At 41.5% G+C, this 27,588-nt stretch overlaps 1 protein-coding gene across 1 annotated transcript in view; it reads left to right on the plus strand.

Annotated features, from left to right (window-relative positions):
* Window positions 1–14,494: 14,494 nt before the first annotated feature.
* Window positions 14,495–27,588, plus strand: part of LOC115461476 (protein NOXP20-like) — a 127,053-nt gene continuing 113,959 nt past the window's right edge. Inside the window, exon 1 of the mRNA XM_030191297.1 lies at window positions 14,495–14,585. The gene's annotated coding sequence lies outside the window, so the exon portion shown is untranslated. The remainder of the gene's footprint in view (window positions 14,586–27,588) is intronic.

Raw genomic sequence — 27,588 nt, forward strand, 5'->3', positions numbered from 1 at the left:
ATAGCTGAAACAAGCCTTTATGAAACTTATGGTTGCTTTAGAGGATGCGCAAAAGCCAATGAGGAAGTAATTTTTAATATACATGTATTGCCATTGTAAAATGGGAAATACGCAGAGAATATGTTGGCTTGCCCAAACCACGCATGCTTCGAGTTCTGATTGTAGTTGGACCGGTTGAGCTTTCCAGCTACGGTGTGCTAAATATACTTGTATTATTTGAGGTATGACTGACAGCTCCTGAAGACGCCAACTGAGCGAAACACAAACTCTGTGTCGGGCTGGACAATCTTTTCGAGGAAAAGGAGTGTTTGACTTTAAACCAGTTGAAAATTGAGGAATTTGGGAAGATCTCTGTGGTTAAAAATTAGAACTGGATGTGGGTTTGCCTGATGGACTGGTGATTTATTGAGAAGAAAAGCCTTTATCATGGACTGACTCCTAATCCTGGATGAGATTTTTAAATTTGATATATATATGGGTAATGAATGAATGGATGAATGTGAGGATATGTTTTAGATGGTCATGATAGTTTTGTTATAGTTTTGCTGTGCTTTTGCACAGAAAAGTGATTTTGATATGAAAAGCAAAAGATTTGTTTAGAAATAAATAAAGAAATGTGTATGTAAATATAATTGTATGATTTCAAATAGTATTTTCCTGCAATGTATATGAGTTTAACACGGAGTTTAACAACGGATGACAACCGGGAACTGGTTTAGTGAACTCCAAAAATTTTTTTGATTTACAGCACTGCACTATTTGAAGTGACTGAGAGCATTTCTGGACAGTGGGATAAGATAAGCAGCTGTATAATTGTGGGAGTATACACATAATATACAAATGAACTACACACAGAAGTGGGTAGATCCATTACACTCGAAGTAAAACATCATATAAGATAGGTAGGAGGTGGAGTGCAATGATGTACCACAAGGAAAGCATTATATATGGCTGCTAGTCAGTCTGTAAATGTTTTTCCAGTCACTGAGCACTATTTTGAATGCAAGAGAAAAAACATATATAAAAAAAACGATTGGTGATTGGTGAAGTAGAGTTACTTAGTAAGATACACTGTATAAGTTATATAATAGAAGGGGTTATTAGTTTACATTTGGTAAATAAAAAAAACCCTGAAGGGAGATCTATACCCCAGAAGTGGTGACTATTGAATTTTAATTGCCAAACCTTAGACCATTCTTCTAGCTTCCTCAGATCCTTTTCATGTTTTCCACTCCCTCCCGGGTGTCCACTCTGTTACAGATCTTAGTATCATCCGCAAATAGGCAAACTTTACCTTCTAACCCTTCGGCAATGTCACTCACAAATATATTGAACAGAATCAGCCCCAGCACCGATCCCTGAGGCACTCCACTACTCACCTTTCCCTCCTCCGAGCGAATTCCATTCACCACCACCCTCTGGCGTCTGTCCGTCAACCAGTTCCTAATCCAGTTCACCACTTCAGGTCTTATCTTCAGCCCATCCAGTTTATTTAAGAGCCTCCTGTGGGGAACCTTGTCAAAAGCTTTGCTGAAATCTAAGTAGATTACGTCCATAGCTCGTCCCTGATTCAATTCTCCTGTCACCCAATCAAAGAACTCAATGAGATTCATTTGGCACGATTTCCCTTTCGTAAAACCATGTTGTCTCGGATCTTGCAACTTATTGGCTTCCAGGAAATTCACTATCCTTTCCTTCAGCATCGTTTCCATTACTTTTTCAATAACCGAAATGAGGCTTACCGGCCTGTAGTTTCCAGCTTCTTCCCTATCACCACTTTTGTGAAGAGGGACCACCTCTGCCGTTCTCCAGTCCCTCGGAACCTTTCCCGTCTGCAAGGATATATTAAACAAATCTTTAAGAGGACCCGCCAAAACCTCTCTGAGCTCCCTCAATATCCTGGGGTGGATCCCGTCCGGTCCCATGGCTTTGTCCACCTTTAGCTTTTCAAGTTGTTGATACACACTTTCTTCTGTGAACGGTGCTCTATCCACTTCATTCTCAATTGTATTATTTCCAGTCCATCGCGGTCCTTCTCCAGGATTTTCCTCAGTGAAAACAGAACAAAAGTATCTATTTAGCAAATTTGCTTTTTCTTCATCATTTTCCACATAGCGGTTCGCAGTATCTTTTAGTCTCACAATTCCCTTTTTAGTCATTCTCCTTTCACTAATATACCTGAAGAAATTTTTGTCACCCCTCCTTACATTTCTAGCCATTTGTTCTTCCGCTTGCGCTTTTGCCAGTCGTATCTCTCTCTTGGCTTCTTTCATTTTCATCTGGTATTCCTCCATGTGTTATCCCATGATCTAGAGGAAGGCTCAAATTTGCTTCTTTGTCTGAAGGATGGGCACCTGGGTGATCACCTCCACCTTTGGATCTGGGGTCTCACTTGTCCTGAGTACCCCAGATACTGAACTTCTTGTCCTCCAAGGAAACACATTTTGGGGTTTGCAATTAACCCAGCAGTCCATAGGTTATCCAGTATGGCTTCTACTTGGATAAGATGGGGCCTCCAATTCTTACTATAGATAACAATGTCATGCAAGTAGGCAGCTGCATAGTCGCCATGGGGTCTGAGTAGGCGGTCCACAACGTGCTGAAATCTGGGGCTCCATGAAGGCCAAACAGGAGAACCGTAAACTGGAAAAGACTCTGGGGTGTTGAAAAGGCTGTCTTTTCTTTGGGGTGAGAGGTACCTGCCAATATCCCTTGGTCAGGTCTAGGGTTGAAATGAAGCAGGCCCCCCACCAGTCGCTCAATGAGTTCATCCATCCTTGTAACTGGATAGGCCTCTAGCTTGGACACAGCATTCACTTTGCAGAAATCAGTGCAAAACCAGATGCTCCCATCCGGTTTAGCTACCAATACAATGGGATTTGTCCAATTACTTGTGGACTCCTCGATAACTCCCATTTTAAAGATTTAAGCAAATTCCTTTGCCACCAGTTGCAGCCGAGCTTCTGAGATTCGATAGGGACACTGCCAAACCACCACTCCTGGTTCTGTAATAATGTCATAAGCCCTCAAAAGAAATGGCTCTGAGTACCTGAAAAATAGGATGATCCTCCACACACTCCCAAGCACTTTCACTAATCACACCCTCTCCAAAAGACATTACACAATGTGATACCCACAAGCGAGCCTTCTCCGGAGTAGCCCTCACACTCTGGAATGCACTGCCTGAAAGACTGCGCTTAACACAAGACTATCTCTACTTCAGGAAGCAGATGAAAGCTTGGCTCTTCAACCAGGCCTTTAATGGAGGAAGTAACTAACTCGTTAGTATCACTCACACACACAAGGAGTGACTCAGGCTGCATATACTGCAGCAGGACATGTTTATCCACTCCTACCCTAGCTGAAATAATATTTAACCATTTCTCTGACCTCATGCACAACTTTCTTTAAATCAATCATCCTACTTTCTAACTCATCCTACTTTCTTACCTATCTATATGTTACATTTTTGCTTTACCCTTCACTATCAATTATAATGTTCTATTACGTATTGTGTTGACATTGTTAGTATACCGTGCCATACTTTGTATTGTTTTTGAATATTTTTACTGCTGTAATTGCCTATTGCTCATGTTTGATCTATTCTTACTGTACACCGCCTTGAGTGAATTCCTTCAAAAAGGCGGTAAATGAATCCTAATAAATAAATAAAAATAAGCAGCAAGGTGGGGCCAGTCTGGCACTTTGGAGAACACATCTTCATTTTAGCATACTAACTGCTCCAGGTTGGCCTTCTGTGGGAGAGCTGGTCACCCAATGGAACTTGCACGGGTCCGGAGGCTCTAGTGACTTCCGGGCCAAAATCATCATTCTGCACTAGAGCTGTTGTCATTGTTATCCACTTCTTCAATAGGTTGATGTGGAAGATTTTCACCTTATCCCTCTTGTCAGATTTGGCCACTTTATAGTTAACAGACCCTGTCTTTTCCATGATCTCATAAGATCCTTGCCACTTACATAGCAGCTTGCTTTCAGAAGAGGGTAGAAGGACTAAGACTCTATCCCCCGGCTGGAAGGTTCACTGAACGGCCTTTTGGTTGTAGGCTTGGGCTTGACCTGTCTGAGCCTTTTCCAGTCAAAGGTTGGCAACATCACCTGCTTTCTTCAGCCTCTCCTGCATGATGAGTACATATTCATCCAAGTTCTTCCCTGGACTGGGTTCCTTTTCCCAAGCTTCTCGGATTACATCCAGGATTCCTCTAGGCCTTCTCCCATACAGCAATTTGAATGGAAAAGAACCCTGTTGAACTCTGGGGCACTTCCCGGATGGCAAACAATATATATATTGTGTCGGCAGCCATATTTGGTTTTGCCATTTTTTATCGTGATTTTTTTAAACCGATTTAAAGTGGTTATTTTTGTGTGTGTGTGTGTGTATGTGCAAGTCAAAGAAGTTATTCTGCAAACTAGTGCAATCGCTAGTACTGAGCCACCTGGATTACTGTAACTCCATTTTCGCAGGATGCAAAGAAAAAACCATTAAGAAACTCCAGGCTGCCCTAAGGGCTCATTTTCAAAGCACTTAGCCTTAGAAAGTTCCATACACAGGAGTTTTCCTACATCGCGGCTGTCTTATATGACAACATCGTGTGAAGTTCTTTCTATCCCCATTTTTGGAAACATACAAACTTCACACAACTTACATCCAAACCTTGACCTCTGAGGCAGGCGTTGTTTAACGCCGAAACACGGCCCATGTCGGGTCATTTACCAATAAAATACTCCTGTTGTCTCAGTCTTCAAGGCCCAGTGTTGCTTTTTTTGTTTGTGTACTTTTTTTGTGTGTACTTTCTATGTATGCTAGTTACCCTCTCTGTTTGGCTTCCCATGTATACAGGCCAAGGTCACAACCTGCTCATAGTTTAGTTGTGACTGGTTAAGTACATCTCTCCGGACAAGGTTCTTGACATTGCCTGAGTCTACTAATGCTTGACAAGTGTCCTTCTAGCTCCACTGGAAATACACAATTTCTGGTTCCCGGATGAGCAGCTTCCACAAAACTGCAGTCATGAGTGGCCACCAAATTCACATCCATAACACCCTTCTCTGTATCTGGACAGTCTCTGCCATATGACCCTTTCCTCCACATCTGAAACAGATGGGAGAGTATCATTCCTGTGCCTAGGAAAAAGGGCCACGGTATGTTCATGGGGTCAAGGGATTCCACCATTTCGACCCCTTCCTTGGAGACCCCTGGTTAGGACCCTGTCTCCGAACCCTCAGATTGTCTGGTCTGGGTCTCTCCTGTCTCTTCACAGGGCTTTCAGGTTGCTTCTTCTCCTTGTCAGACTCTTACTCTGGCTGTGCTTGATAGAAGGCCTCGGCTACTTCTAACATACTTTCGGGAGTCAGGCTGGGGAACTGCCGCACCCACTGCTTCATAGCCCATAGCAATCTCTCCATGAACTGATCCAGGAGGACGATTCTTGCAATCTCCAGTCCCATTTTTCTCTCCATCTGGAGCCATCTTCAGGTGACCTCCTTGGGTTTTCTTTGGCTTGCATTGAACTCTTCCGGAACCGCTGCCGATAGGCCTCAGGGGTACAGCCCGCCCTCTCCAGGATGGCTACTTTCACCTCCGCATAGGTAGCTGTCCCTGCGGGATTAACATCCTGGAATGCCATCTTGCTGCTGTTGGTTCCCCAAATATGCTGTCCATGACGTTTCTGGCCAAACAGCAAAGTGGGTGGTCCTTTTGATATTAGTCATGAAGTAGTCCCGATCATCTTCCGGTACCATTTTCTTCAACACGGAAGCCAGAGGGGCTGCTGATAAACTGGTTGGTTGGGAGCTTATCCCTGTTTGGGCCTGAGAGGCCTGTTGTAACTTGATGAGCTTCTGCAACATTTGCTGCTGTACTTGTTGTTGCTACTGCTGCTGTACCTGTTGTTGCCGCTGGCCCTCCACCAAGGCCTAAAGTAACTTCGCCATGGTTTCTCAGTAAGCTGCTCGGACCATGCAATACACGGGAAAATAAAAACCTGCCTGTCCGGCACTAGCTAAACTCCCCCCCCCCCCCCCCCCCCCGACTAGGGCAGGGCTAGTCCCTTTTGCCTGCTGTTTCCGCATTGTCTCTACAATTGACCTAGAGCCCCGGAGGTCAGGATCTGGCTTCCTTCAGCAGGACAAGCACAGAATCCCACCGCTGCCATGACTTGTGAGACCCCGAGCGGGGGTTGTGTGGCCGAAATAATACAGCTGGACAAAAAAGTAGAATGCAAAAATAAGTATTTATTTTCAAGAACAGAAATTCCCGGGCCTGTTTCTTCACGGAGCCCGGGGCATAGAAGGGGAAAACCCTGATTGGTTCAGCAAACAGTTGTAAGCCGCCGCTGGCAGTAGTCTCAATCACAGTCCTTGGCTGTGAGATTGCCATGTCCCAAACACAGCCTTTCAGTTCTATTTTACTTGTCAGGTCTGGCTCTGGCCAGACTTCCAGCAAACTTGCAAAGTTCAGTTAGCAGTAAGGGCTTACCTCAGCCCGGTCACAGCATTGTGATGTGTTCAGTCAAGGCATACACTGGGGCCTCTCCTCTGGGCTCTCTGTAACCCTCCTTCTGACCCTTCCTTTTTAAACTCCCTGGTCTCAACTGCGCCCCACTGGGCTCACTTCATCTCTGGCAGGACCTGTGCTTTTAAGGTGGTCCTGGTTATAGAAGGATCTTTCTTAAGGTGGCCTTGGCTATCAGAGGGACTTTCCCTAAGGGAGAAGGGTAGTGTTTTGTAGACCCCATTCACGATGCCTATGAGGTTTTCCCACTTGAAGTCTATGAGAACATTTAAGGTTCTGGACTGGGATCTGAGGCTTTTTCTTCCACTCTAAGTTTTTACATTAATGAAAATTTGAACTGATATTTTAATAATAATTCCAGTTAGCTGTCATGAGCACTATTATATGCTTGTATAGTTCATGCACAGTGGTTATTTTGTTTTTGAGTTGCTAGTATAACCACTGTTTCATTCTTTTCTGGAGCGTTCTCAACCCAGTCCTCAGGCAGGCAGTCTGGTTTTCAGGGTATCTCTGATAAATATGTATAAATGTATGTATAAATATGATAAAGTGTTGGTTCCAAACACTTTAATGGTTACTAATCACAGTAAATATCTTACCATTTTGAACTCTTCAAAAATTCAAATTTTATTACTTTACAAAAAAATCCTAAAATTTCTCCTCCCACTAGTGTAAAACCTCCAGACTTAACCCCTGTTGTCCAGAGGCACAAGTAGTGATTGTTGGTAGTCATAGATTTTTTACAAAATCTCAATCTTATATGCATTTCCTTAATTCAATTTTTGATCATACTTATCTTGAAAACAAGAGTCCAAAGTCTGTGATCCAATTATCAACTGTTCTTGTCTTCAAAGCTGTTATTCTTATATGTTGAAAAAATTCATCTTTTCCTGGCATTTTATGTAAATCCTATTATATTGTTCTGTTCATCATATTTAGATCCCCAAACCTTTGCAATTATTTTCACAGCTACGTTCTTGTGCAGTAAACACTCCAATTCAATCAACTGTCGTTCATCTGCCCAGCCTGGTTGACTTTAATACCCATAAGTACATAAGTATTGCCATACTAGGACAGATCAAAGGTCCATCAAGCCCAGCATCCTGTTTCCAACAGTGGCCAATCCAGGCCACAAATACCTGGCAAGATCCCCAAAAAAGCACAAAACATCCCATACTGCTTATCCCAGAAACAGTGGATTTTCCCCAAGTCCGATTTAATAATGGTCTATGGACTTTTCCTTTAGGAAGCCAGGCAAACCTTTTTTAAACTCCGCTAAGCTAACCACCTTTACCACATTCTCTGGCAACAAATTCCAGACTTTAATTACATGTTGAGTGAAGAAAGATTTTCTCCGATTTGTTTTAAATTTACTACATTAAGCTTCATCGCATGCCCAAACCAGAATCAACATGGGTCCATGTTTTTTTTGCCAACTTTGGCATCTTCAGGAGTCCAGACTAAGAATAAAAGCATATGTAAACATATATAGTTATCTTAATATTCCAAAATTACACATTCTCCTCTATACTCTATTACCTTAAAAATAACTATGAAGTACTTACAAAACATTCAATTAAATCTTTCATGGGCACTTCCCAGTGAACAAGGAACTCCGAGAGTTGGCTCGAACTGCTCAAGGGAGCCCTCCCTGGTAAACTAGAACTGTCAGTAATTTTAAAGATGCCCTTTTAAATAGTATGCAACTAAAGGGTTTAAATCCACTCCACTTCTTTATTTAAACCAAGAGGCTCAACTATTCACCACCTATAAATCATTCATTGTTCTATTTTCACAAGTACAGATGATATATCACCTCCTCTTAATAATTTGACAATAAATCTTAAATCTTATACTGCGCCCAATGATCAACTAATGGGGCTGAAATTTGACAGATCTCTTAGTTTGACCCAGATACTATTTAGAACATGGGCATTGTATGCCATATAGCACCATTTTGTGTTACAATCTGTTCTAGAATACAGGTTATATTGTTTGTTAACACTAGGTATAATCCCAGAATCCGTTTCTATACAATGTTGACAATAAACACACCGTCCACATTTAAAGTGACCTTTCTGAGAAGTTTGTACTACATACTTATTCTGTGTAACACTCAATAATACATCCCCTGCAATATGCAAATCTAGGGATATTTTCAAAACCTGTATGGAAGGACAACACTGCCCAAAGGTTGCAAATGATGTTCCTAATTCATGACACTTGAGATGAATAGGGCGAAACACGTTAAATATGCATGAGATATATTTGCCTATAACAAAGGTGGTGCATGCAAGTCAATCTCAAGCATATTCATTGTATTTCATATATTTATATAACTGGGCTGCATCAGTATTTAAATGTCATATACTCCTCTGCATAATCAATCTAATAATGAAATAATGATTTAACACACTCATAAATTAGACACCATGTTTGTGCAGCTTATGGAGTCTCATTTGATTTATGTAGCTGAAAATTTGGTCTCCTGATGATGCAATATGTGAAACACAGAACCAAGTTGAGGCTGAGTAAGGCAAGTTGAAAATGGGATCTTTGAATATGTGACTTCAACGTTGCTGGAACAGTATAAAAAGAAAATTTGAAAGATGCATGAAGATAATAAAGAACATCAGTAAAACAATAAGGGATTGTTGATCTGATGCCAACTTATTTCACATGTGTGAGAATTGAAGGGATACAATTTTGTATTTTTGAGATGAAGAGAAACATTTGAGAACCGATTTTTGATAGTGTATTAGTACTCAAAGAACCATTTGGCAATTAGTGAACATTTACTCGCCATGGAACGCTTTTTCTTATCTAATTTCACAATTTTGAGGATTTAACACGTTGGTGTGGAAGTTGTTAGTCTGGGAGTATTAGTACATTTTGAGGCATATTTTCAAAGCACTTTGGGAGGCTAAGTTCCATAGGTTTCTATGGAACTTTGGGAGGCTAAGTGCTTTGAAAATATGCCTCTTTGTCAACTCGAACCATGAAGATCAAAGCTAAGTAATGTTATAAAGTTCAATTATCAGTTTGATTGAAAATCTGTTATGTTATTGACTCATGGTGAAATGATTATCATCAGGAATCCATAATATCACAGATATTGTAGGGATGTACTGAGCACCATTGTATATTGAGTTTTATTTTAAATTTATCATTATTAGTCATTAGATTAAGCATATTCATTGAAGATATTCTGAAAGCCAGACTACCTAGGTGTGTCCCAAGAACTGGGTCAAAAACGCTGCTATAGATTAACACAGGACAATTTTGGGAAGGTGCCCCGATATGCGACTAGGGTTTTCTGGTGGTTTTGGTAGTGGAAACAAAGGTGGTCTCTCTCCACTACTAGCCTATACAATACCAGTAGAGGAATTGGGGCTGAGGCTGGGGGCCAGGGGCAGCAAAAGGATAAAAGGTCATGGAGGGGTATCAAGGTGGTCAGTGGAAGAAGAACTGCAAGCACAGAGGGAAGAAAAGCGGTAATGGCAGTGGGTGAAAGACAGAAGGGAATAAAAGGGTGGGGAAGGAGTGAAACAGGGAAGATGGGACAGGCAAGTGAGAGGAAGAGATGGAAAGTTGATAGGCCGATAAAAAGCAGAAATAAGGAGATGGAGGATTTAAGGGTGAAAGAGAGGATGAAATCTGAGTGGACAGATGCAGAAAGCTCAAAGAGAAATATTGATATGTCATAGGCAAAATATACTGAGAGAATAGAAGACAGCACAACACATGGACAGCAGCCATTAGAAAAAATTAGCAGAAGACAGACAGGAAAGCAGGCAAGAGAAACTGGGTCCAATATGACTGGAAAAATAAAATGCCCAAAGGGTAAAAAAAAAAAAAAGGATATTTTATTTTATACTTATTAACTAGAATATGTTAACTTTGGGAAATGTGTATATTATGTGGGTCCATTTTAGATTTTTTAGTTCTTTTTTTTCTGTTCTATATTAACAAGTAATCAGAGTATTATTTTGCAAGACTCCTTTGATCTTTGTATTAGATAAAGAGACATCTGGAAGGAAAGAATTTGGCTTGTTTGACTAGTAGGTGACAAGCTAACAAGTCAGGATTCATAGTAAATGCCATCAGAAAAAGACCTGCACAGCCCCATCCAGTCCACCTAAAAGGTGACCAGTGTTGAATCTGGCAGTCTACACAAGTTCCATTTCTTCATGATTAAAACAATGTCTCATCTTTCAGCCTTCCTGTAACCCTAATTATACGCTTTAGAAGGTGCAGCAATTAAAATTGCAGAGGATCAGTAAGGCAGCTGTAGACCCAGAGTAGCAATCTATTTAGACTGCTCAGAGCACACATACTATTAGTATTTTTGGATCCTATAACAATGTTTCTTTTATACCTAGATTACTATTAAGGCTGATTATTTTGTAACTGCTAAGTTTCAGTTCTCTTACAGCACATCAAGATGTCTTTGAAATACATTCAGCATAACAGGAAATGTATTTCTGTTTTTATTCTGTTGTATACATGCAATTTTGACTTCTTGGGGATGGGGCTCCCAATTCAGTTTTTGTCTTCATGTTTCTATTTCTAATTTTGATTCCTTATCATTTATATATTTACTAGACTGTCACTTATTACAAAAGTAAGTCAGAACGGTTTACAATGTAATATAACATTAAAATACGTTAAAATACTGTAAAACATACTCTGAAATCCATTTATGATAGGAAAGCACAGCTAACCAGTCAATTAATTCATATGAATTACATTAAGCTATAATCATAAAAACATTTAATAAAATCTGAAAAAAATAATAAAAAAGAAAAGAAAAATATATTCTCTTTTTTTCCCCAACCTTTCTTTCCCCTTTTCTCCCCCCCCCCCTCTTCTTTCTTCTCCTATCCCTTTCTATTATTTTATATTTAATTTTATATTAAACATTATCTTCACAAAAATGCGTTTTTAAAATTTTGCAGAAATGAGTGTAGGAGTCTTCAAGCCTAAGTTCTTTAGGAAGGCAGTTCCAAAGGGTAGGGGCTAAGAAGAATGCAGATGTTCGCGTTGATTCCCATCTAGCTTTAGATGGAGATGGAATTACCAATCTATTTATCTGTCAACGACCGAAGTGTCCGCGCTGGTGTATAAGGGACAGTAAGATTAGACAAATACAATGGACTAGATAAGTAGAATGCTTTGTGCGTCAGTGTAAGAATTTAAAATTTTATCCTAGCTTCCATTGGAAGCCAGTGCAATTGATATAACAGTGGAGTAATTCTGACATATTTTGAAGCTCTACAAATAATGTGAGCTGCAGTATTTTGGATCATCTGTAGTCATTTTACGTTAAGTTTTGAAAGACCTGCATAAACTATATTACAATAGTCCAAGTGTGATAAAATATAAGCATAAGTTAGGTTTTGTTTGGTGAATGTACATCTGTCCTTTGCATACCAAGGTGCGGTATTCTGTTTGGAAGTAAAAAATTGTTTTCCAGTAGTAGGTGTATTGGTGTTTTAGGGCACACTGGAAAACGTATAGTGGTACCTATTCATAAATAGGATTCTTGCTGTTTGAATGACAGGAATTAGTGCTGCTGTTGTATGTCAGGGTTGCTGATACATGTATGTTGAGTGGGAATACTTCAGGTTTTATATTGTTTTCACAATGTGCCTAGTAGTGGCAAGATTTGATGATATCACAAAGATCTGTATAACCTTACTGTAACACCAATCTTGTGGTAGTCCATTGAGGCTGTTTACAATAAAATTAACTGGTAGGAGGGAGGTGGAGAAAATGAGAGACAAGAAAGAAGGAAAGGAAGGTGAGAGGATTAAAGGAAAGAGTGTATGGAGAAGGCTCACAAGTTCAAATGAAATACAGTAAAACTGGCAGAGTTTAAAACACGAGGAGAAATAAGCCAAAGACTGGTTAATAATAGCCAGGTTTTAACAGCTTTTCAGAATTGCTGGAGTGAAAGCTAAATATGGATATAGTAAGGAAGAGAATTCCTTAGGTGTTGACCAAAATAGCTAAAGGCAGAATCTCTAGTAACATCTACACAAATGTGAGAAGGAGGTAGAAGAGTAGCAAACAAAGTTGCCTAGGAGGATCAAAGAGAACCGGTGGGAAAGTAAGAAACTAGATGATCTGCAAGATACAGTGGGGGATGAGTCACACATTTATACACTAACAAAGTTAAAAATTTGATTAGAGCTGCATTTTGATTAAAAATAAGGAAGCAAGAAAAACAAACAATATGGTGTTTATTAATAAATAAAATAACCATAAGAACAAGCATGGGCAAAAAATGCATTCAGCATTAGTAAACAACTACACATACTGTCTTAAGAACTGCAAAACTCATTAGCTGTCATTGGCTACTGATGTCCTGTAATCTGCTGTAAGTGCAACCTGGTTTGCTTCATCCACAAGTGCTTGAGCATTGCTCTTTTCAACATCGAGATCTCTGACGCACGCATCAATCTTTGGTCTGCTCGGAAGTATGTAGGTTTGACATCCTGTTGCAGCCCTCAGAACTTCCTGGAGGCCATCATCAGAAACAATGCTACTGGGGCGACCATCCTTGGCTATCCACCTGGCGACAGCATTTGTAATGTTTTCATTTTTAATTGGATCCATCAGCTTCATCTGATTCTTTTCTTGTAACTGGAACAGGGTAGGCTGATGTCGTTGACTAGAAGGAGAAGCCTTCAACTGTTGTCGGGATGAAGAAAACACATGCTTAGAGCGGAGATGGTAGGATAGAGATGATGTGCTGCGATGATACTTGAATTCGCTTTTACAAAACTTACAAATCACAGTTTGCCGATCTTTGAAGGTAAACTGACCATTAAGCAGAGACTTCATTTTCGTTTCCATTGGACTAGACAAAAAAAATTTCAAAAAATTAGGCGTCAACCATCAAATTTGAATTTCAACTGCATTTCCCACCCCCACTCCCAGCATAACTGTATGCAACAGTGTACACAAATTAAATATCAGTTTTGGCATTCCAAATTGTAAATAAAAATGGATACCCAGCCTATGATGGTCAGTGTTTTAAAGAGGCAAGATCTCCCTCCCTCCGTACCCCACACATGATACGGGCAGCCTTGTGGTACTTCAGTAGTAGAAGAAGGGAATTTTGCCTCTTTGGGGATGGAGAGTGGCAAGAGCATCAGAGAGAGCCAGCCAATGTGCTCACAGGCAGTCAATGAAGGTCCTGCTGGCCCTGCTCTGAGGCATAGGCAGGATCAGCAGGACCTTAGCTGGCAGTGGAGGAGTGGCCTAGTGGTTAGGTGGTGGTGGACTTTGGTCCTGAGGAACTGAGTTCGATTCCCACTTCAGGCACAGGCAGCTCCTACTTAACCCTCCATTGCCCCAAATAAGTACCTGTATATAATATGTAAGCTGCAGTGAACCTCACTATGAGTGCGAAAGAGCGGCGTACAAGTGTAACAAACAAAAAAAACTTTCTGGGTGCCCGTCGCTAGCACCTTCTGTAACCTCAGGGTCACGGTCACGAGGTGGAGGCCTGCTAGACGGGAGGGCAACAGTCAGAGCTATCCGGAAAATTACCACTAACCTATCAGCCTCACTGATCCCAGACATTTTAATGCCCGTTTATCCCTTCCCCTGAAGTCTGGCACCCATTTGCCCTCCACGCACTGCACCAGCATAATAGAATCCGGAGCTTGAACTACAAGCGCAAACTTCCAATGCACACAACCTGCCTACAGACACTTACACTGCACCAACAAGAAAGAGGAAACGATCACAGTTCGGAGATAAGCAAGTCTTCGATCTCTTTCCAATTCGTCTTCAGGGAGGCTTCCCGAACCGTTGTGCCCAAAGGCGCCGCGCGACAAGGAAGGTGCATGCGCAGTAGTAGTAATGCTGGAACCGGCGGCAGAAGCAGGGACATTCGTCGTGTATTAATGCGCATGCGCCGGGAGGAGCCGGTCTTTTCGTCCCACCTTCTCCCCGTCTCCTGTAGTCGTGGCAGCTGAATGCAGAAGCGAGGAGGGAGAAAGAGGGGAGCTGGGGCTCATTGTCAACGGCAGCGAGCGAGGTAAAATAAAGGGAAGCTTAATTTGGTGAGAAAACCGCTCACTCAGCAATGCTGCTGGAACATTAGGCTAATCTATAAAGCAAAACTGAAAGATAAAAAAAACAGTATCGTTTTCAGCCTCGGGACATAAACCTCCTTGAGTGCCAGGCTGCAGGTATTTGTGCCGTGTCGCACCTTCTCTGTGGGACAGCGATGCAGGAAAGTTGGTTGGGAATCATCCCCTTCCGACGGCTTTGTGAAAGGAGGGGGGGGGGGAGACCTATTAATAATTATTATAATAATGTTAACTTTACAGTAACACGGTTTATTGATCACTGGGTGAACAGAAGGACAGTTGTGTTGTTTTTAGAATCCATAATTAAACAGTGCAATTGCCCTGTGTAATCAAATAGAGTACACAGAAATAAGGATCAGCAGAAATATATAAAGAGATACTTTTTATTATTATTTATTACATTTGTACCCCACGCTTTCTCACACACTGCAGACTCAACGTGGCTTACATAGTAAATAATTACAATTACAATCAAAAGAATTTAAAGAGAATATTATAAGCTGTAGTAAATGTAGTGAGAGTAGGGTTTTAATTTAACTTAATATTCTCTAGCTTAGTTTTCAGCACAGGTGCAGTGTGGGGTGGTCTTGCCAGTACAAATGCTGGAGTGGTTCATGGTTCCCTCTCCCCCAAATGCTAATAAGTCTTAGGGCCCTGTTTACTAAGCCGCGCCGTAGTCGCGCACACTTTCAGTAGAGACACCCATTATATACCTATGGGTGTCTCTAGCATTAGCGCTTGCTAAAATGTGTGCAAGCCTACAGCGTGGCTTAGTAAGTAGGGCCCCTTGTGCCATCCAAACCCTCCCTCCCCCCCAAAGTAAACGGGCAAGCTACATCAATTGTTTTTGCAACTATTCATCATCAAGTTAAAGGTTCATTCTGTGTTGACCTAATAAAAGGGAGAGAGCACCCCAAAACTAGTCCAGAAAAATATTGGATTAGTCCAATAAAAAGATGTCATCTTATTATATTTTTGTCAAGATTTATTTCCACGGGCTCCAAGAATAAAGGAAGTAATTTAAGTAATGATGACTAACAGGGAGGACATTGCCTGTTTTTTTTTTTCCTGCTCTAGGGAGAGTCCAAGGTCTCTTAAGGCAACAGAGCACACAGGAGATGTAGGACCGAAAGGGCTTTACTGTTGTCATTCTTTCAGAGCTATCACATAGTTAACTTAAAACATGACCACCATGACAGATAACGGAGAGGTTTTCAAAAATTTTGTTGTTTTTACTTTGATCTTCTGAGTGCCATCAACAGAGCAAGCTCTGTGGAAACCACAAGCCAGCACCCACCAATCCAACATCAGAACTACTTCAGCTAATATCCCTGTTTTGCTAATTTACTATGTCACTCATGAACTGTAATGCAATACCACTCTGTATTTATCACACCGGAATTGGCGATCGCCATCACGGTACTATGTAAGCCACATTGAGCCTGCAAATAGGTGGGAAAATGTGGAATACAAATGCAACAAATAAATAATAATTAATTAATTTCAGCACAAATGTTTCAGGCCCTGCGCCCTCTCTCTCTTCTGTAGTATGAAGTAGCTGAGTTAGGTTCCATTTACATGCAATAAACTAGTGAGGAATGAAAAGGGATGGTTTTGAGAAGGCTTTGCAGTAGTGATGGAACAATTTGGTTCTAAATATATGGGGTCATTCTGTAAAGTAGGGGCTAACATGTGCCAGTTATGTGTGTAAATGTTCAGAATACTAGCATATATGTGCATAAAGCATATACATGCCAGATATGTACCTCTGTGTTATTCTGTAAATAGGGATAGTTTAACTTCTTATCCCATAAATATTTTAATATGAATTGGACTGTCAGATGGTAATGGTAAAATGACAGCTATATTTCAAGATTACACCATTGCTCACTTCTTCAGCAGTTCATTTTGTTTAAAAGGTTTTCAAAATTTGTCTCTAAAATTTATTATAAAACATTATTTAAAAAAAATACTTAAAATTGAAGGCTTGAAATGAGTTTAAACATTTATCTTAAATATTTGTGGTGCTCAGGCAGCTTCTCTCCCCCCCCCTCCCCCCGCAACATGATTACGTTTTGTTGAACTGCTGCAGGGTAGCGGCTCCTTCAACCACTCGGTAATGGTCCAATTCATATTAAAATATTGGATAAATAGTTGTTAAATTATTTATATTTAACTTGTTCCCATTAAAAGATATTGGGCTTGATACCACAGCTACTGTAAGCATTCTGTATATCTGTGCATATCTTATATAGCTCATGTTTTATAGGTGGGCATACACATGGGCAGACTGAGTGGGGTGCATGTTTATGTATGTAACTTGTAGAATACTGTAAATTAGCACATATATCACCGACCCTTAGACGCACACACACCAGCTTTATAGTCGATGTGCATATGTGAACATATATGTTTGTTTATTATAAACATTTGATTGCCAGATTTGGAACATATCAAGTCTAGGTGATGTACAATATAAAATCATCAAAAGAAAAGAACTCCGGTAAAAAAAAGGAGAGATAGACATGCAACCACCCAGAGAAATAAAACTCGGTATACAAACAATAAACCATAGCACAATAAACAACCCCCATCGGTCTCCCATCAGGTTCCTTAATAGGTCTGAAATGCCTCAGTAAAAACGTGTGTATTTTTTTTTTTAATCTTAAATTGTTTATAAGACAATTCGGCACAAAGTCCTGGGGACAATGAATTCCAGAGAAAGGGTGCTAAAAGGAAAAAGGCACTTGATCTGATGGATTCCCAATGCGACTGCGAAGGGGAAGGAAGAACAAAACAATGGTCATTCAATGATCTCAAAATCCTTGTAGGGCCTAAGGTATGATGAGGTTAGACAATAATCCAAGAAACCAACCTGCAGTGCTTGAAAAGTTAATAACAGAACTTTGAACTTTATGCCTGGTTATGAAAATAGGTTCTTACTTTTTATAGAAGAAGCACCTACATATGAGCATACTTTTACAGAATCACCCCCAGAGGGCTAGATCGTATATATGGTGCCAAAAAAATTACTATTCTATAAACTGCACTTTAAAGTTAGGTGCAGTTTATAGAATAGCACTTATGCCCGGGAATCGCATCTAACTTTAGGCGTGGCCATTTGAACCAATTGAAACGTGATGTAAATGTACACACCTATGTTAGGCGAGTATCCCTGTTATTCTGTAAGAACACATGTTAGGTTTAGAAATGCCCCAGTTACACCCATGGCCCTCCTAATTCTGCACCTCCTTTTTCAGATTGCGTGTAAATGCCAATTAAATCTAATTGGTGCCAACAATTGCTTGCTAAAAAAGCCAATTATTGGCACGAATTAGCTTGTTGTTCATTTAAATTGTGCACACAATTTTTGACGACTTTTATAGAATTAGGGGAATAATGTGTACTCAACATGTTACTCATTTCTAAGACTATTGCGTTATCCAGTAAAAAAAAAAAAAACCTAACCCCAAGCTCCCAACTGCTGAACTATCCTATCAATCTTCCCCTCTAGCCGTATGGGCCGTCAACCCCTAATTTTTTGCTTTCTGATCTCAGCCTTGTGACTCACTGCAGTAACTTTGGCCCATAACTAATTAACGGGACTGTAATTCTCCACCATATACTTAACAATTAGATTATTTTCTCCCTGTATAGTATTGCCTAATTTATTATGTATTCTATGCTCAATATAATACCAGTTGCATGTTCTTCTCTTTTGTACCTAATTGTTCATTATATCATCCATGTTTCTATATATATTTCCAATTGTATCTGCACTCTGAAATGGCATATGTCATGACGGAAATTGTAAGCCACATTGAGCCTGCAAATAGGTGGGAAAATGTGGGATACAAATGCAATAAATAAATAAATATGAGGGTCTGCTTCTGCACCTTAATCATTGTGATAACAGTGTGAGGACATGGGTTCTACATGGTTCAAACTGACTAATAGCCTTATGGAGCCATGAGTTAGCAGTTCATTGGCAAGGCAGATGCAGTGCTTTTGTTGCTTCCCTGAGAATGATGTTGCAGCTAGAATCCAGAAAGGAGCTGCAACCATAAATTCAACCGCCCTCCCTGCACCTGTTATAAAGAAAGAAACGTATATTTTTGCAGTGCTTTGAATTTCTGCCGAGAAAGAACGGAGTCAAATATGACCCCAGGATTGCATACTGAAGGCGCTGTGAGCATGACAGTGTTACTTGGGGAGATGGAAAGAAGTGAAATGGGAAAGCGAGCTTTGGAGTAAAGATATACAGTTTTGTATTGACTATATATATATATATATATATATATATATATATATATATATATATATATATATTGTTATATTTGTACCCCGCGCTTTCCCACTCATGGCAGGCTCAATGCAGCTTACATGGGGCAGTGGAGGGCAATATGAAGTTCATTGTGGCAGTGGGACATTTAGGTAGCAATGTCGGATAAGCAGATGGAAGTTTGGGATGAATTCTGGGTGAAAGTCCTGGTGCTGGAAGTTAGATCTGCAAGATCATACTCTGTGGGCAAACATCAGAGCATGAAGAGAAGGAATGCAGAGAGACGAGGACAAAACCCTGGGGTACTCCGATTATTAGCGAAATAGCAGTGGAGAAGGATCCACTAACCCCTGGATTCTATATAGGTTGCCAAAAGTTAGGCCCCAAATTTTAGTGTGGATCCCAGTTCCGCACACAAAATAATTAGTTGACCATCTGTAATCATTTAATCACTGGCATTAACAAGTACTTATTTGGCACTAATTGTGATTTGCGCATGGATCTGGATACACTATCCTATAACATTGCACGCCTTAATTGGCTCAAATGCAACTCAGATGGGTGCATGGCCATGGGAGGGGTGCGGGTAAGGGGCACACACAGGATTTAGGTGCAGTGCTATTGAATACCAGGGATTCACCCTGAACTTGCGCACCAGATTTTTTCAGCAGGTGTAAGTCCCTTGACCAAAGCACCTTTTATAGAATAGTGCTGAGCATGGAATTTTCCCAGCGCCTGATTTTCAGTGCTATTTACTGAATACAACAACAGATACACCAACATTTAAGAACTTAAATGTTGATTTAGGTAAGACATATGATTAAAAAGAGCCTATTCCAGTAGATAGATACTGGGTAAACTTTTCACGAATATCAGAGGAAGAGTTTCTGCTGCCATTTAACAAATGTAGCACATCATATTGCTCTTTGGATATTTGTCTGCCCTACCTGATTAAGTCTGTCTCCAGATCTTTTTTACTTTTGTTATTAAAAGTTGGTTAAATTATCATCTGTATTTAGGGGTCTTTCTCAAAATCCGTGTAGGGCCTAAGGTATGATGAGGTTAGACAATAATCCAAGAAACCAACCTGCAGTGCTTGAAAAGTTAATAACAGAACTTTGAACTTTATGCCTGGTTATGAAAATAGGTTCTTACTTTTTATAGAAGAAGCACCTACATATGAGCATGTGGTCAAAATTAAGGAAATGCATAGAAGAGATCCCTAGAAAGATATGAGATATTTTCTTTGCTTTTGAAAACATAAGAATAGCCATACTAGTGAGGTCACACCATGGAGCGAAACAGAGGAATTATAGTATTCTCTGCCTTATTTGCCATCGCTTTCCTAATAATTCCTAGCATCTTGTTTGTTTTTTTGGCCACCACTGAACACTGGGCAGAAGATCTTTTTCTTGGGTGCTGCTGACCCCCAAGGTGGACCCTAGTATCAAGTAACTATGATTTGGATTATTCTTCCCAATGTGCATCACTTTTCATTTGTTCACATTAAGTTTCAATTGCCATTTGGATGCCCAGTCTTCTGATTTCCTAAGGTGTTCCTGCAATTTTTCACAGTCTGCGTGTGTTCAACCTTGAATAATTTTGTATCATCTTGAAATGTAATCACCTTTCTCATCATTCTGATTTCCAGATCATTTATAAATATGTTAAATAGCACCGGTCTCAGTGCGGTACTCCACTATTCATCCTCTTCCATTGAGAGAAATAGCCATTTAACCCTACCCTCTGTTTTCTGTCCAATAACCAATTTGTAATCCACAACAGAATATTGCCTCCTATTCCATGACTTTTTAATTTTCTCAAGGGTCTCTCATGAGGAACTTAGAAGCTTTCTGAGTACACTACATCAGCTGGCTCACCTTTATCCCCATGTTTATTCGTGTCTTTAAAAAAATGAAGCAAATTGGTGAGACAAAACTTCCCTTGGCTGAAACCATGTTGACTCTGTCCCATTAAACCATGTTTGTCTATGTGTTCCGTAATTTTATTCTTTATAATAATTTCCACTATTTTACCTGGCACAGATGTCAGTCTTACCAGTCTGTAATTTCCTGGATCACCCCTGGATCCCTTTTTTTTTATATATCATCCTTTTTATTCAGGCAATTCAACATATTCACACAATGCAAAGGAAATTACAACATAATATTTGGTCTGCCTGAACTTTTTAACATTTTTTAACTCAGCCCCTCCCCCCCTTCCTACCCTCTAACCCTATCCCCCCCCCCCTCCCCAAATCACTTCAAGAGTTCAGGATTTTGCTTCTTGCCACTGGAGTGAGAGTGTCCCAAAATGGAGACCAAGTGTGACAAAACTGATCGCCTCTCTTGGAGGCTAGGTCTCTTATACCTTTCTTTTCTATGGCACAAGCTTGAATCATTGTGGACTTCCAATGTGCTATGCTCGGATGGTCTGTTACCAAAAACAATTGCAATATGACACGCTTTGCCATTAATACTGCCCTTTTCAAAAATGCTGTGAATCCTGCCGGCGCAGGCCTCTGTGTTTCAAAGAGATCAAACCGTTGTTTAGGAGTTGGTCTCCATGTATGATTCCAAATTTGGGAGACGTGTTTGCTCAGTTCAGTCCAAAAGGCTTTAACCGGCGCACATGTCCAATACATGTGCCCCAAGTGAGCCGTGTTACCATTACATTTTGGGCAATTGTCCAAGTTTCGAAGCGTGGCTTTATATGCTCTGTGCGGGGATACGTGTAACCGAAGCAAAAATTTATATTGTAGCTCCCACCAGGTAGCATTGTCTGTGATGGTAGAGATAGACTTAAGGCATTTGTCAATCTGCTCAGGATGTAGATTAATCTGCAATTCCTCATTCCAGGCTTGCGCCACCCGGTGACAGTCAATTTGTTGCAAAGAGTCCCTCAAACCACAGTGAAAATAGCTCAAGGGCACTCGCGACTGTGCCTCAAGACCCAATATTTTATTAAATTTTTCCCAGGAAACGTTAGTTAATGATTCTGCTGGTAAAGAATTTACATAGTGCCGTAATTGCGTATATGCTAACCAGTCATTCACACTCAAACCATATTCTTTCTTCAATTCCTCAAATGTTTTTAATGTCCCTTGCTCAGTTACCACATGGAATAGGTACCTAATTCCCACTGTAGCCCACCTCTGGAAAGGGACCAAAGAGCCACCCGCCGGGAAAGCCAAATTACCCCTTAGGGGCAGTAAAGCCGAAATCCTTGTATCTAACCGCAGGATCTTGCCCATCCATCTCCATGCGGCCCTCAATGGTGAAAGGATCGGTCGATAAGGGCCCAACCCTGGTAATTCTCTGGAGGGCACATGGAGCCAATAAGAAAATTGCATTTTTCCAAAAATTGCCACTTCTGCCCCTGTACAAGAGAAAAAATTTGTAGAGCGGAACCAGTCGGACAGATGTCTCATACTGCTAGCCAGGGAAAACAATTTTAGATCTAGGAGTCCCAAACCCCCCTTTATGCGTGGTAACAGTACTTTACAAAATGGCAAACAGGCCCTCTTTCCCTGCCATAAAAAATGTGTCAATTTTTTCCGCAGCCATTGTTCATCCCGGGGCCTCAAATGAAATGGCAACATTTGAAATACGTAAGTCCACTTGGGGAAAAGGACCATATTATAAAGCGCTATTCGTCCCAATAAAATAATAGGGAGTGCCTGCCACCTCTGCAAAGATTCCACCGCTCGTTGCTTTATCGGCCCCATATTATGTTCATAAAGCTCCACTAAATCTGCGGGAATATATACCCCCAAATATTTAATACTGGAGTTCGCCCATTGAAAGGGGAATTTTCCCTCCCACTGCATTCTAATGTCCGATTGAATAGGGAGGGCCACGGACTTATGATAATTTAAGGTAAACCCCGTCAAAAAACTAAATTCATCTAAATTCGCCATTAAGTGCCGCACCGACGAGGCAGGATTAGTCAATGTCAGAAGGATATCATCAGCAAATGCCAACACTTTGACCTCCAGCGATGGCATGCTTATCCCCACAACATCCGGGTCCCTCATGATCGTTCTAAGCAGTGGCTCTAAGTATAATAAAAACAGTAATGGGGATAAAGGACAGCCCTGCCTAGTACCCCTCTGTAACTGAAATGGAGCAGACTGAAGCCGATTTGCAACTACTCGAGCAGAGGGGTTATTGTATAGTGTTGAAACCGCCTCCATGAACCAGCCCCCTACGCCAACATGATCCAGCACTTGAAACAAGTAGGCCCACTGCACTTTGTCAAATGCTTTTTCGGCATCCAGGCTTACCAACATCAGCCGCTCTCCCATGGCATGACTGCGTGCAATAGACAACAGCACTTTTCGTACATTTACCGTTGCTTGACGACCCCTAACAAAACCCACCTGGTAATTTCCAATTAGGGATGGCAAATGCCGCGCAAGCCTGTCTGCCAAAACTCGGGCCAAGATTTTTTTATCCATATTTAACAATGATATGGGTCTGTAGGCTTCTACTTGGTCTGGGGGTTTACCCGGTTTAGGAATCAATGTAATAAGTGCTTCATTTTCACCGGATGAAAACCAGCCTCGTTCCACCACCGCATCAAAGTATGAAATTAGGGGCCCTATCAACTCCGGGCCCAAGATTTTATAATATTCACTCGAAAAACCATCTGGGCCCAGAGCCGACTTCAAAGGAAGGGACTTTATCACCTGTTGGATTTCCTGCGCCCTGATGGGTAGTGCCAAGGAATCGCGAACTCGCGGCTCCAAACGTGGCATACTTGCATCCTCAAGGTAATCTTGTATCAGCGGGCCCTGATGTTCCCCCGTTTCAGAATATAACCCTGTGAAATATTTCTGGAACGCAGTTACAATCTCTGCTGGCTGTGAGAGCCGGGACCCATCTTGCAATTGGATATATGAGATAAATCGATTTGTTTTCTTAATTCTAGCTACTTGTGCTAATAGCCTACCGGACTTATTTCCATATCTTTGAAAGTTAAGCCGCCTAGCATAGAATAAACTCTGATATTTTTCATGAATCATTGTGTTCAGTGCTACCAAAGCAGCTGCCATGTTTTCTTGGTTTTCCTTAGTTGGATTAGCTATGTGGCGTCTCTTTGCAACCCTGTATGCCGTGATACCCGTCGCCAAACGCTTTTTGCGGGCGCTCATAAAGGCAATGACCTCTCCCCGAAGAACTGCTTTTGAGGTCTCCCAAAATATTGTTGGCGCCACGTCAGGTTGTGCATTCGTCTCTACATAAAAACGCCATCGATTTCTCATATGATCTAGAAATGTTGGATCTTGGTAAAGATAGGAAGGGAAGCGCCAATATCTGCTACCTGACCCTCTAACATCTAAGTCCAACTCCAACCCAATTACAGCGTGGTCCGAAATCTCAGTGGGACCTATGAAAGCGTTCCTTACTCTAAAAAACCAGGACTGTGTCAACAAAATGTAATCAATCCGGGACCAGGTAGAGTGTACTTTAGATTGGTGAGTATAATCCCGGGTATCAGGGTGCAGCAAGCGCCAAGGATCGACCACATGCAGGGCTCTACACAAGGCCGACAAACCCTTCCCACGGCCCAGCGCTGCTATAGCCCTTGGGGAAGATCTATCCAACTCTGGATCTATGACTTGATTGAAATCCCCCGCCCACACCCACGGGGCATCCGCATATTGTAATCCCAGTGCTATTAAAGATTGAAAAAACTGCGGGCAATAAGTGTTTGGGCCATAAACAGTGCAAAGGTAAAACTTTGTTCCCTGGTAATTGAAATGCACCAGCACCACTCTCCCCTCTGTATCCCTGTATATCAATTTGGAGTGACAAGGGATACCTTTTTTAACCAAGACAACCACTCCACTTCTTCGATTCCCAGAGGAGGAGTAGTGACATTCCCCTACCCACTGCAGACAGAGTTTGGCATGCTCTACATCGGACAATTTTGTCTCCTGGAGACAGGCAATATCCGCTCCATGCGCCCTCAATTGTGATAAAATTTTATATCTCTTCACCGGGGAAGTAATCCCCGCTACATTCCAAGAAAGGATATTCAACCGAACTCTACCCTGAATCTCTAAAAATTAAGAATTGAACTGTCCCAATTCCTCCCATCTCGAGTAACCCCGGGAGCCCAGCCTCCCCCAAGGTTGTCTGCCTCCAATTGCCAAGCCTTTGATTATCTTTTCCCCTACCTCCCATTCTCCCAGCAAGAACAATTGCCAACATTTCCACTCTCACTTCCAGCTCATTCACTCCATCTTTCCCCCCCCCTAACCCCCCGTACCCCTCCCCCCCAGCCCCCCCCCCTCCCCATAACCATTCTTGTACACCATCTTCTGGTGTCACTCGGGTCACTCATCTGCTAGGGACCCCACTCCCCAAATTCAAAATTATATCACTATTATTCAACATCACATACCCTTTTCACCAGACTTTTTACCTACATAAGTGTCCCAAAAAAACTGTTCAAAGTCCACTCCTCCATGTGGTAGAATCATCCCAAATTGGCTGGCTGGCATTCCTCATGGAGTAGGAGCCTGGTCATCAATTTCTCTGTTTACAAAGGCTGTAGCCAGCTGCTCTGAATCAAAGCTATGCCATTTCCCATTCCTGTAGATCTTGAGGACAGCAGGGTAGGACAGTGTGAAGCGAATCTTCTTCTCCACTAGGGTTGTGCATACTGAGTGAAATCTCCTTTTCTTTTCCTGTAACCCAGCCGAGTAATCTGGAAAAATCAGAATCTCATGTCCTTCAAATGTTAGATTGCCCCGTTTGGACTTAAATCCCTGCATGATTTCCTCTTTGTGGATATAATTATGAACTTTAAGAATAACCACACGAGGCTTCCTTCCTTCCTGATACCGTCCCAGTCTATGGGCTCTTTCAATGCTGAGGCTTCCCCTACTGTCTGATAATGCAAATTCATGCTGTAGCCATTTTTCTAGTGCAGGCCCCAGATTTTTCTCCATCACAGACTCGGGAATGCCCACCAGCCTCAAGTTGGATCGTCACGCTCGATTTTCTAAATCATCGATTTTCGCTCCCTGCGTGCTAACCTGTTTTTCCAACTCTGTGATCTTCGGTTCAGTAGCATGCCACGTGTCTTCCATGTCCGACACACGCTGTTCCAGCGTTTGGGTACGCGTCGCTAACCCCTCTATAGTGGCATCCAATTTTCCCAGGTGGACTGCTAGGGTGTCGAACCTCGTTTCCAGGGCTGCTTCTATCACCTTTGAGATCTGGGCCAGCTGGCGTTCTGAGAAATCATCTCGTGCCACTTGTGCTCCGTCCGCCATTTTAGGTTCCGCCGGTGGAGGTGAGGATTTCCCCTTCTCTGTTTTCATGCTGTGTTTCGCTGTTCCAGCTGGCATCCTTTAGATTGTAAGCTCTCTTGAGCAGGGACTGTCCTTCCCCTTGTCTAAACTTGTACAGCGCTGCGTAACCCTGGCAGCGCTATAGAAATGCTAAGTAGTAATAGTAGTAGTAGCATCGCGACCAAATATTGGTCCATGCACCTTCCCGCAGCTATAGACAAGGTTAGAAATTGTATTTCTTTATTTTTTCCGTGATTTTCGGCTGTATGGCAAGTGGCTGGAGCTCAGCCACTACGCTGCCGACGCTCTCAACGCATCACTTGACTCTCCCCTGGAACCCTTTTTAAAAATCGGCGTTGCATTGACCACCCTCCAATCTTCAGGTACTACGGACAATTTTAACAACAGTTTACAGATTGCTAACGGCAAATCAGCAGTTTCATGTTTGAGTACCCTTAAATGCATGCCATCCGGCTGAGGTGATTTACTACTCTTTAATTTCTCGATCTGGCTCAGTAAGTCTTCCAGGTTCATCACCCTTGAAAACCATTTCTGGTATAGGTAGATCTCTTACATCTTCTTCTGTAAAGACCGAAACAAAGAATTCATTCAGTTTCTCTGCTATGGCCTTGTCCTCCCTGTGTGCCCCTTTTGCTCCTTCATGATCTAACAGTCTCACAGATTCCCTTGCAGGCTTTCTACTTCTGATGTACGTGAAAAAGTTGTTACTGTGAGTTTTTAGCCTCTGTGGCAAGTTTCTTTTCATATTGTCTTTTAGCCTTCTTTATCAATGCTTTGCATCTAGCTTGACAGTGCTTATGTTGCTTCTTATTTTCTTCATTTGGGTCCTTTTTCCATTCTTTCTTTGAAGGATGTTCTTTTGGCTTTAATAGCTTCTTTCACTTCACTTTTTAACCATGTTGGCTGTCATTTTCTTTTCTTTCCACCTTTGTAAATACGTGGAATGCATTTGGCCTGGGCTTCCAAGATGGTATTTCTAAACAACGTCCATGCCTGTTTTAATGTCCTATCCTTTGCTGCCAATCCTTTTAGCTTCTTTTTAACCATTTTCCTCATTTTATCATAGTCACCCTTTCGAAAATTGAATGCTGTTACAGTAGATTTCCTTTGTGGCTTCATTCCAGATAGTATCTCAAACTTGATCATGTTATGATGACAGTTTCCCAGTGGACCCAACACCGTTGCCTTTTGTACTATGCCCTACACTTCACCAAGGACTTGATCTAAAATGGCTCCTCCTCTTGTCGGTTCCTGGAAACTCTATGACATATTACATAAGTGGCTACTGGACTAGATGAAGTGGGTGAGTCAGAAATTTGGACCTTCACCCTCTCAGCTT

Source organism: Microcaecilia unicolor, chromosome 2 (assembly GCF_901765095.1).
Source record: "Microcaecilia unicolor chromosome 2, aMicUni1.1, whole genome shotgun sequence".
NCBI lineage: Eukaryota > Metazoa > Chordata > Amphibia > Gymnophiona > Siphonopidae > Microcaecilia > Microcaecilia unicolor.